General features: G+C 48.5%; 1 protein-coding gene across 1 annotated transcript in view; it reads left to right on the top strand.

Moving 5' to 3' along the window:
• The first annotated feature begins 6794 nt into the window (after window positions 1-6794).
• Window positions 6795-11853, top strand: part of PFDN6 (prefoldin subunit 6) — a 48452-nt gene continuing 43393 nt past the window's right edge. Inside the window, exon 1 of the mRNA XM_086920623.1 lies at window positions 6795-6948. The gene's annotated coding sequence lies outside the window, so the exon portion shown is untranslated. The remainder of the gene's footprint in view (window positions 6949-11853) is intronic.

Raw genomic sequence — 11853 nt, 5'->3', positions numbered from 1 at the left:
CCCATCTAAGAAAGCAGGCTCAGCCAGTCACACTCCCACAAGCGGGGCAATTACTGCTAGTGGTATGATACTACCGCTGCGGTAAACACCAATAGCGGTAACTACCAATTACTGCGGGGGGATAAGTAATAACTTTTCGGTAATTACGTTAATAGCGTTTTCTATCTAAAATATTCAAAAGCCCACCTATGTGCAACAACCAACTTAACCTAACTATACAGCAGGCGTTGAACACCCCAGCCAAGCGCATTTCTACCAGAGGCACCGCACTAGAACTGACACGCAAACAGAGGCTGTATGGAAAGGCGGAATCCCAGACTGACAATTGCTGTTCCATATGAAAACGTGAATATACCCAAGGAAATTACTTGCATAGGTACACGAACGGACTAAATAGTGGAAATCACTGGTCAAAACACAATAGCAAAAAAAGAAATCAAAAGTCCTGCCTTATTCTGGAACTCTCCAAAAAGTTGTGCCACTTTATGAGCAGTCCCGTCCCCATCAGTAATGTTGCAACTACTCCCCCCACACCCCCATCACACCTTCACCCCAACAGCCGAAGACCCATTAGTCCTCAAAACCCTTATGTACTACCCTTGTGGTTGGTTTGACCTTTTGCCGTGTCACTACCCCATGAACACCAGAGCACAGCCAGGCATTTGGTGGCTACCTGAAATGTTTCAGCATCTTAGAGGGAGAGAGCACCACGGGAAAGCACCAATGCCTTGATGCACTATGCTCACTCTGTTAAACTCGAGTGACTGCATAAATGTTTTGCCATTTGTGCACCCGACACTCTGAAGCAGCTACAAGATACAGGCAGATTTTAAATTACACAAACACCTAAAAAACAGTTGTAAGCAGTCAGCCACCAAGAAAGCCTTTTAGCAGGAGGACTGAGACTTATAAAATGACGGGTGCAAGTCACACTTTTTGGGCCAATATTTGGATTCGGATAAACATGATCAATGAACAACTCCTCTGTATAAACGGGTTCAATATGCACTGCTTAATTATCTAGGGTTCAGCAAAATGTATCAATCATCACTACATCTGGGTGGAAGAAACAAAGTCCCCTTTAAACATCCTCAGACAAGAGGATCCAGACATGGCTCCAGATGGAATTTAATTCACTAATTCTGGCGAAAAGTGCTGAAATGGCTATTACCAGAGGATGATAGTTAATTAAACAAGCACTGGCGTTGCCAATAGGTCTCGCAGTGGGAAAGTTGGAGCTATTACAATTGCAAATAACAATGCCTTTTATTTTTGTTTACATTTTAAAAACATAAAGGGCTTTGTCATTTACAAAACCAATAGCTCCAACTTTCCTACTGCGAAACCTATTGGCAACGCCAGTGCTTGTTAGATTTTTTTGCAGTTTCATTTAGCGCTAACTCAATACGAAGGTATTGGAGCTCTTTACCTAAGCACTAGTTACATTACACAAGGACACGTTCATTATTTGTAGGCACGGGGAGATTAAGTGATTCTATGTCAAGACCCGGAAGCTCAGATTATGCTGAACTTTCTTTACTGTTTATTCACAGCGGCCAATTAGAATAAGAACTACGTTACCCACTAAGCATGTATAACAAACTACCAAAAAACATGTGATACAAAATGTCTACTCCCAGTCCAGACATCCATATAAAGGATCTTGTCGCATTTCCGCTTCCTCTTTCTTTGCTGCTCACAGCAGTGGAGATACGTACCTTCTGCTTGTTAATGTCCTGCTTTACTGTTACTTTACCTTGCATAACTTTGTGTTTTGCTTGCATATGAGCAGGAGCTTCTGTGCCAGTCTTTTGTCTATGCACGCTTCACCCCTGCCGATTAACCCCCGATGGATCTCCACTCAAGGGGTTTCTTCGTCCCGGCATCTTTGCGGGAGGGAGTGCATGAGGTTAATACCCTCATGAGGCATTCCAGCGCCACGTCAACTGTGCACTCCTCTTCAGAGGATTCCGTCCTTACTCTGTGGAGCTAAAGAAGCCTCTTAAAAGCTCAGTGGCCATTTTGTTTTATTCAGCTGCCGCACTCCTCCATCAGGCAGATCCTTCAGAGTGGGAGATTCAGATCTAGTCTTTATTTTAGATACCTTACAGGGTTTTTTCCTACCAATATCATTCATCTTCGGATAGATAGGTGACAGGTAACCCTCTATTTTGGGTTGCAGCCCTGAAGAAGTCAATTGTCTTTACAGACGTGACGAAACACGTGTTGGCTGCGTCTTATAAATTGGAGGAACCTGAAATAAATAAATATAATTTGAACTGGACAATAAATCGATCAAAGAAGAATTTACAGAGACTGTGTGTAATTTATGGAGTGCTCAGAGGAACTTTAAACTGTTTACTCAACCATCAGGTTGATCTTTGGGGTTGTGGTGACCGGCCCCTTCTCATCTTGAGCACCCTTCTACAAATTGCTAATCTACATTGACCTGAATGTGCAGTGCGCTCCTATTAACTGTTACCAATTTAGGTCTCGGTGAGGAAGATGACGTTGGGGTGAGGGAGGTGATGGTATCCCAAATCTTGATGGTGTGCTTGCAGAGAGATTGTGCATTGAGCAGGAGGCAGTGGAGATGATCTGGGTGGTCATGGTAGGCGTGGTGGTGGTTGCCGCTTGTGCTGCATCAATGGTGTTCCAGGAGAAGAGGCTATGCTGGCAGGAGAAAGGTCCTACCATGGATTGGCTAGGGGTCCAGCAGCAGTTATTGCTGAGTCCTGTGTCCAGGAGTTTGAGCTCGTGGTGGTGTATCTTTGAGTGGTGGTAGAGCCAGGGTTCCTGGGGCTTGGTGCGATTCAGGTGATGATGGGTGCAGATGGGCTTTCCTTTGGCATAACAACGGCACCCTTGATGTGTGCATCTGCACTGCGGCCTCCATAGGAAATTCTAGGAGGTGGGGGGGGGTGGCTAGCAGGAGGGGGAAGGGCACAGAGCGGGGAAAAACAGGAGCAGACAAAAAACAGAGCAACGCAAAAATGAAAAGCAGCAAAATACATTGCAGCAACCTAAATAACAGAGAGTTGCAAAGAAATTGGGGATGATGGCTGTCGCAGATAGCAGAACAAGCAGCAGGGGAAACAGCACGCTGCTCACAGGCGCACCATATGTCCCAGCCAGATCTTGATTCGGGCAAGATGACAGGTCCAAGTGGGCTCTTCCAAACATTGAAGCCTCACCTTACCAACCAGGACCATGACCGGCCAGAGGACAAGAGAGATACTGAGTCCCTTAATTCTGATTATGCCGACTATGGTCTAAGAGATCTAGGGATTGGCATCCCTCTGGAGTGGCTACTAAAAAGCTAAGGAGAGAACATAGCAAACCCTCTGATGACCAGGGTCAGCACGCAGACTTGTTTGACCCTGAAGATAATAGACATCCCTGCTTCTTGGAGTAAAGCCTTAGCTTGAAGTGGCGCTCTATCTGAGGCAACAGCTTAGACAACCTCTGGATAAGGAGGTGTGGAACTGCTTACAAGCTGAATGCCCCAGGCCATCTATTGACGGTAAGTGGCTGCCACCCCCGAGTTGGACGCTACCATTATTACTTTCCTGTGAAAATGAATTAAGGACCCAAGAACGGGTGTTGATCATTCCTGATGAGCTTGTCAGGACAAGCCATTGCATCTTGAGATGGCAATGGATGCTCATCCAGCTGCCCCTTCTACAATAGTCCCCAGGGTGTCCGGGGCTTGAAGGAAACCGACTGGACTGACCAAAGGGGTTTTACCCCCTTCTTCCCTTCCTGGAACAAATATCAGCGAAGCAACTCAGGATGAGGTTCCGGTAGAGGTTACCAGAATGCTACAGGTGAGTCTGATTTTCTTCCCTGGCAAAACTAGGGGGCAGGACCGCAGAAAGCATACACAAATGGAGAGAAATATCAACAGATTGTCAAGTCAGTCAGTCAATTCACTTTATTCGATACATATTTTATAAGATCACAAAAGTATAGATTAGCACAGTAAAAACAGCCATCCATATTCAACATTTTTTAAATCAATTAAAAAACATCCATTAAAAGAATTCAATACAATTGCGAATACAAAAGCGGTCAGTAAAACCAAACTGATAAAAACAAGGGTTACAGTTCATTCTTGGGTGTTATACAATCACCTGGTCTTTCTTGATTGAATTAAAAAAAGGACGCCACAGAGTAACAACCTTTTTGGGGTCGGGTAATGATTGTAAAAAATACATTCCTACACGGCATTGTTTAAAATTGTATTTATGCATCAGTGGCAATATAAATCTTTGGCGGTGTCTATCGCCAGGATGTTGGGTCTATTGTCCTCATCAATACAAGCTTTTTTTCCAGATTTGCTTCACTACTGGACTTTGCAAAGACTCAAGATGACCCACCTTCAGAAAGGGGTATCTTACACAAAAGAAGTCTCCCTGACACAGGAGGCCAGGGTAGACCACATGAAGGTGTGGAATGGCCGAGCCATCTTTGGCTCTACGCAGTATGTGATCATCGAATCAGATGCCAGCCATTGGGGCTGGGGGCACCTTACAGAGATATTTCCACAGGAGGACGATGGTTCCAAGAAGAGTTATCCATGCACATGAACTGTTTGGAACTCTTGGCGGGGTCGTTTGTCACTCATAGTTTAGTGAAGGGGAGGGCAGCCTGTTAAATCCTACTGAAGATGGACAACGTGTCGGCAGACCAGTATGTCAAAAAGCTGGATGGTGGGGGGCAACAGATCCCAGCTACTGACAGAGGTTGCTTGGGATTTTGGGAAAAACTGTCTGCAACAAGACATGGAAGCCACAGTGCTTCTCCTCCAGGGCCTATCCAATTCAGTAGTGGATTTGAATTCCAGGTTCCTGAAAGATTACAGCGACTAGAATATACACCCACATGCATTCCAACACCTGTGCCTCAAGTGGGGCACACCGATCAGGGACTTATTTGAGTCCAGAGAGAATGTGCAAGTATCTCTTTTCTTCAGCTGGAGGCCGGATCCAGTGGGGTAGCAGGTGGACGCCTGCCAACAGGACTGGAGAGGGCCTCAACTATGTTTTGCCCCCCTTTGCAATTATAACAAGAGTGGTGAATCACATCAGGGAACATAAGGCAGACATGATTCTAGTGACTCTGATACAGAGATTTCAGCCGTGGTTTCCGTTGCTTCTGGGACTGACTTGCGACTATCCAGTACGGCGCCAATCCCATCCTCAGATCCTCCAGGGCCTCTGGGAGGGGACTTCATACATTGATCTTAACAACCTATTGTATTTGATGGCGTGGCACATTTCAGTCAGTGCTGTGGCTTTCAAAGCCTTTTACAGGAGGATTCATTGCTCATTCATCAGTCCTAAGCATTGGGCATCCTCAAGCAATACAGATCAGCTTGCTTAAGCTGTTTGGTGTGGTTGTTGTCCGAAAAGGCAAGTGGATCCAGTGGGTGCAGGCATTGTCGAGCCCAGTTAGGTTCAGAAGGCAAGGAGGACTCAACCATTAGTTTGTTCAGATCCGCTATTTTAACGGGCCACTGCCCAACCACAGATAATCTGGTATGATATCTTCCACTCATCTTCAGACTTTTGAGAGGTATCAGGTTGTCTGTTACCCCTACTCCTTGGTACTCCAAGACATGAGTCATCAATTTAGTGTTGCATCTGTTCAACAACTGGCATGACATCTCGGGCTTGTCACAGAAACAACTGTTTGCCAAATTCACCATGTTGCTGTGTTTGATTTCTTGAAAAAGGGTCTCAGATGGGAGAGACTTGGACTTCTCGGGGTGGTCAGTCAGTCCGTGTGGATTTGTCTGCACCAGGTTCTCTAAATGCAGCACGCTACTAGTATACTATGCTGGTTTCCCAGACAATCCTAAACCCTGCATGGTAAGGTGTCTGCAGAGTATTAGGATGTGAACAGAGCCCTCAGACATGGGTTTGGGGGGGGGTCAGTCATCCATGCCAACATTTTAGAAGGGGAAAGTGGGATTTTTTTAAATAATCAGGAGAATGTGTTTCTCCCATTAAATTCTATTGAGGTCTGAAATGGGTCTATTGTCATGTACTAGGACTAAATAGAAATAATGTTTTTTTAACCTTACCTATCACGAGCAGGAAAAGCCCGCTATGACAGGCAGAGAGGATTGTGACAAAAATGTTGTGCACTGCCCTGCAGGAGCAGGGTACTGACAGTGCGAGTCACAACATAGTATAGATCTCAGGCAAAAGACAATGTAGCTAGTATTGATTTAATCACATAATGAAACATCACAATTAATAAAGAATTTCTACTGCATAGAGCATGGATAACATGTATATCATTTTTTTTCTTCAATAAAGCGAACTATACCAATTTAAAATCAGTAAAAAAAAAGACGACAAAAGGAGTTGACATCCTTATTTCTAAAAAGTGTGTTACTATATCAACATATATCTCATTTTACAAAATATCTTGATACATTGGTATATATAGCTTACAATAAAAAAAGAACAAATTTGTGGCAGAGGAGAAGTCTTCAACACACGTTTCTGCGCTTGTAACGCCTTCGTCAGGAATCGGGTTTTTGCATACAGGAATCCGTGGTGGCAACCCTGATTTGTCCCACAGCATGGCGCCAGGGGCGGCACAGTGAGACTGCTAATTCAGCGCTCTAGTTCTTTATCGGAAGCCTCTGCTACACTCGCTTCCCAGTGGCTGGAGCTACTACTTCCTGGTGAAAATGTACGGTAACCTCTGAGGCAGTTGGAGCGTTTACTTCCGGTATGGGCTTTTCACTTCCAAGCTGATTTCCGGTTCCAACTGGGTGGTTGAAGTCGAACGACCCCGTTTAGTCCCGCCCCTATCTTGCCAATCAGTGCAACCGTGCTTTCCGATTGGCTGTGCTGGCCTTCTGTCGTTGAGCGCTGGGCTGCGGGCTGTGAAGGGAGAGGAGGCCGGTGGAGTCACGCCTGGAGACGGGAGGTGAGGCCTGGGGGGGCCCACAGGGCTCCGGGGGTGAGGGGCTGGTGGACCTGTAGCACGCTGACCGGTCATACTTATTCACGGCACTTGAAATCAAACCCGGTAACTGACACGGGGGGAGGGGGGAAACTATGCGATACACTATGGAGGGTCCCTGGACTCTGAATAGGGTACCAGGGCTCCCTCACCGTCCCTGGTATATCCTGGAGACGGTCCCTAAACTCTGAAGATGGTACCAGGACTACCTCACCGTCCCTGGTATACCCTGGAGAGGATCCCTGGACTCTGAAGAAGGTACCAGGGCTCCCTCACTGTCCCTGGATTCTGAAGAGGGTACCAGGGCTCCCTCACCGTCCCTGGTATACCCTGGAGACGGTCCCTAAACTCTGAAGATGGTACCAGGACTACCTCACCGTCCCTGGTATACTCTGGAGAGGATCCCTAGACCTGAAGAGGGTCCCAGGGCTCCCTCACTGTCCCTGGACTCTGAAGAGGGTCCCAGGGCTCCCTCACTGTCCCTGGACTCTGAAGAGGGTCCCAGGGCTCCCTCACTGTCCCTGGACTCTGAAGACGGTACCAGGGCCCCCTCACTGTCCCTGGACTCTGAAGACGGTACCAGGGCCCCCTCACTGTCCCTGGACTCTGAAGAGGGTCCCAGGGCTCCCTCACTGTCCCTGGACTCTGAAGACGGTACCAGGGCTCCCTCACTGTCCCTGGACTCTGAAGAGGGTGTTGTGTCGCACACTTGGGCAGTGCCGACACTAAAGTGATGGACGTGATTGTTAGGGGCTGGGGGCCTAGCACATTAATAACACACAGGAGCCTTAGATGAGGTGTAATTGCAGATCGCTGTCTCCGTCGCCAACGTGGACGTGCTCCTGCCCTTTTATTAACTGGCCAGAACGTGTAGCATACGTCACGACGTAGTCACGCCATCACATATCGCGACATTACATTCCTCCCCAACAAGGTTTTAAACAACACAACATTATGCATGTACTTCTGATTGCCCCATGGGACTCCATTTCCCCACCTCTGCAGCATGGGCATGCAATGAACAGAATAACAAATAAGGAACAGTCTTACATTACATATCCTCGCAGTCGGGATGAGGGTGCAGGGTTTCTCTGCAAGCTGTATTGGGACAGACCTCGACCAGGCAGCGAATGATCAGCCACCTCTGGAGCCTCTTCAGATGGTGGATGGTCAGACACGGCGGGGACATCAGTGCTCACCTCCGCCTCATCGACTCCGACATCACTCAAATCAGGGTCCTCAAAGGGGCCACTCCTGACGGTGGGAGCACTGGAAGACGCGGCAGAGTCCACTGAGATCGCAACAAGGTCCATGGTCGTGGCATCAAATCGTTTGAAGTGGGATATATTGCGAGTCACAGTCTCTCTTCCCCCTCATCGTCCGTATCACTTGGCGATTTGTCATCCTCCATCACTGCGTTGACCCTTGATCGCGGCTTGCGGAATTTCTTGGCTCTACACACCTTTTCAAAGTGGTTGAGTCGCCTACAGACTGGGCATCTCTTTCCCTTTGCGGGACAGTCGACAGATGGATGGGGTGTTCCCCCACAGTATCCACAGGTGGTGGCAGGCGCCGCCGCGAGGGCCTCTCCAGTTCCCTCTCGACGCTGGTTTGGTGGTGACTGCGTTGACCGGTTCGGTCTTTACTGGTACCATGTGAGCCGCCCGAGCTTTGGATAGCTCTTTGGTGCGTCCAAGAGTCAGAATCTCTGCCAGCGGTTTTCCAGATTCCTCAAGGATTCGTTCCCTAAGCTTGGCAGAAGCACAGCCTTGAATAATCTGCCCTCTTATCTCCTCCGTTTCATCCTGGAACCCACACGTTGAAGCCAGATTTTTTAGCCGGGCATGGTAGGTGTCCAGTGACTCATCCGGAAGTTGCCGGGCCTGACGAAAGATGAATTTCTCGTAGTCCTGATTGGCCATGGGCTCAAAGTGAGCATTTAGGGCATTTATTAAGGTGTGGTGATTCTTTGGCGTCACTTCCACAATCATTTTGGCAATATTGTGAATGTCTTTCCGTCCCAAGTGGAGCAGCATGGCTTCTTTTGTTCTTTGTGCACTTTAGTAGCTTCAAAGAAGATCTTTAGGCGGTCGACCCAATCCTTCCATTTGGGCGCCAGGGATGACGAGGATCCTTCGACTATGAAGGGCTCAATGGGGGGAATTTGCGACATGTATTCTGCACACGCACCCTACTCCGTCTTTCCGGCGTGCTGCCAAAGAGACCGCCTTCCAGTCTCGGGATGGATGACGTACCAGCAGCGCTGGAGCAGATAACACCCTGGACGAGCGCTGCACCTCACTGTCTCTGGGATACTTATTGCAGTGGCAGGGTGATTGCAGCTCTGAATGAGGAACTCGTGTCGCGGTCTTGTAACCTTCTCGGACGTCCTGTGGCACTATATTCTGGTGTTGGGGTGTGATCTGCCTCAGTTTCACCTTCCCCGGGTACTTCTGCAGGGTGTGGCTGGGTGCACTCACTCCCAGGCAGGGCACGGTGCTCTTCAGTTCCTCCCCCACGTGGCTCCCGGGCTTTCCTCCAGGTGCGTGAGGAATTACTGGTCGGAAATGGGCGGGGCCGATTGCGGCCCCATCCAGGCCTCCCCTTCAATGCCACAGGGTGCACAGCGCTGGATGCTGCCTCCACGTGCGCTGGTGCGCTGCCTACTTGTGCGCTGTCCCACCCGCGCTCGGCCGACACTCTGCCTGGTGAAGAGAGGCGGAACTTGGCCAGTTCCGACACTAAAGGGATGGACGTGATTGTTAGGGGCTGGGGGCCTAGCACATTAATAACCACAGGAGCCTTAGATGAGGTGTAATTGCAGATCGCTGTCAGTTCGGACACTAAATGGATGGACGTGATTGTTAGGGGCTGGGGGCCTAGCACATTAATAACCACAGGAGCCTTATATGAGGTGTATTTGCAGATCCCTGTCTCCGTCGCCAACTGGCCGACGTGGATGTGCTCCTGCCCTTTTATTAACTGGCCAGAATGTGTAGCATACGTCACGACTTAGTCACGCCATCACATATTGCGACATTACAGAGGGTACCAGGGATCCCTCACCATACCTGGGCTACTCCAGAGAGGGTCCCTGGACTCTGAAGAGAGTTCCAGGGCTCCCTCACTGTCCCTGGTATACTCTGGAGACGGTCCCTGGACTCTGAAGAGGGTACCAGGGCTCCCTCACTGTCCCTGGTATACTCTGGAGACGATCCCTGGACTCTGAAGAGAGTACCAGGGCTCTCTCACAGTCCCTGGGATACTCCGTTGAGGATCCCTAGACTCTGCAGAGGGTACCAGAGTTCTGACGTGGGTACCAGGGTTCGCTAGCAATCCCAGGGATACTCTGGAGAGGGTCCCTTGATTCTGAAGAGGTTGCCAAGGCTCCAATTAGGGTACCAGACCTCGCACCATTCCAGCATACTCTGGAGGCTCACATAGCCTCGAAATCTTTTCAGACTTAAATTTCCCCACTTTTCCGGAATACTGTGGGGGTCCAGTAGCCTCGGATACCTTCTCCCAAGGCTCCCACACAGTGGCATAATACAAAACGATGATAACCTTCTGCAGAATGTGAAGAGGGGCCCCTTGATTCTCCCCTATGTGTCAGATATTTGCAGTTGTCCCCCTTAGCCCAATCGTAGTGGCTGCAGGGTCCTGTGTTATGCCCCTGCTCCCCCACCATCCCAATGATTTGTTCCTCCATTTTTGGATACCCTGGAGAAGTCTCCAGAGCCATGGATACCCACTCTGCAGAGTGCTTACCAACCATACTTGGGATTCTCTGGAAAGGATTACCGGGCCCGGATACTTTCTGTACCTGTGGCTTTCGCACTATCTGTCGGATGCTCAACTGGGAATCTGTGCTATCCCTGGGATACGCAGGATAGGGTCCCATGGCCTCAGAAACCTTGTTCTTCTAGGGCTCCTTCCACCATCCCTGGCAGATGCTGGGGGTCCCTGGACCTCAGATACCTTCACCGCTGGGACTTCCCCGCTATCCCTGGTATATTTTGGAGATAAAAATCACAAAACGCATGGTGGAGATAAGGGGAATGGCCTATTAAGTCATTCTGCCAATGTCCTAGGGAAAGCTGCTAAGCCAGCCCTGTTGGATGAGGAAGACTCATCCACATGATATGGCATGCTTCATCACTGGCATCACCCCACCTAGTAAGCTATTACCAACAGGGCGCACTCAACCTCAGATTTGAGGGCGTCTTTGATAACGATTATGACTGATTATGGGGTATTGTACCCTAATAATCGCATTAGACTTTTTATTTATACCTAGTGTACTTACTATTCTAGAGATGCAGACATATAGATGGGTTGAAACAATACCGTGGGTGGGGGCGTAAAACGTGTAACAAAAAAAAAAGTTAAAATAAATGCAGACATGTATACCCAGGACAAGTTTCAGCCAGCACTACGTTCACATTAACAAGATTGATAACAAGTTATAGGTGTTGTAAAATCGGACCTTTCCAGAGTGTGCCTTTGCACCAACGTTATCTTGCGGGATGCTTATAAAAAGAAGAGGGTATTTCAACTAATCATTTTATAAACCACTACAGATGTCGAGCTAATAAATCCTGACGTCAAGATTCCACTACTGCTGAATCAGTGCTTAAATCAGGTTGAATGCAGAACAGATAATTGACGGACCTCAGCTGAGTATCACTCTGTTTTGCCCCCACCGCCCCCCTCTGTTGGGGGACAGAGGGCAATATCACTGGTGTTGAAAAACTGAAAAGAGGTGGTGTCTGGGGAGAAATCAGTTAGTCGAGGAAGGCAAGTCAGTTAGTCGAAGAAGGCAGGTGAAAAGTCAGACATACTGACATTCGGAAGATTGTCAGTGAGGAG

The sequence above is a fragment of the Lissotriton vulgaris genome, chromosome 5 (assembly GCF_964263255.1).
Source record: "Lissotriton vulgaris chromosome 5, aLisVul1.2, whole genome shotgun sequence".
Taxonomy (NCBI): Eukaryota; Metazoa; Chordata; class Amphibia; order Caudata; family Salamandridae; genus Lissotriton; species Lissotriton vulgaris.
The sequence above is the reverse complement of the archived record's forward strand: the minus strand, read 5'-3'. Positions and strand labels throughout refer to the sequence as shown.